This window comes from Anguilla anguilla, chromosome 14, assembly GCF_013347855.1.
Source record: "Anguilla anguilla isolate fAngAng1 chromosome 14, fAngAng1.pri, whole genome shotgun sequence".
NCBI lineage: Eukaryota > Metazoa > Chordata > Actinopteri > Anguilliformes > Anguillidae > Anguilla > Anguilla anguilla.
In genome coordinates, this window is record NC_049214.1 from 4707486 (window position 1) to 4707778 (window position 293).

The window sequence follows — 293 nt, forward strand, 5'->3', positions numbered from 1 at the left end:
GCCGCACTGCATATAGAAAGGACGAGTCCAAAAAAAATAAATAAATAAAGGTCACAATACGCGAGCCGTCGTGTATGACGGCGTCAGGCGAGCAGGCTAGCGCGGCTAGCGGGCGCGCGCTAACGAACGGCGCTTCCGTTCTGTAGTGTGTGACGCCGACGCTAAGACTTTAAGACTCACGCGCCCCGCGTCCAAGTTTAGGACGCAGGATTTCCCTGATGCTCTGGCGCCGGAGAAGTACGGCCGTACGACCAGTCGCGGGGTCAACGGTTCGGCGAGCCGCCCCCCCCCCC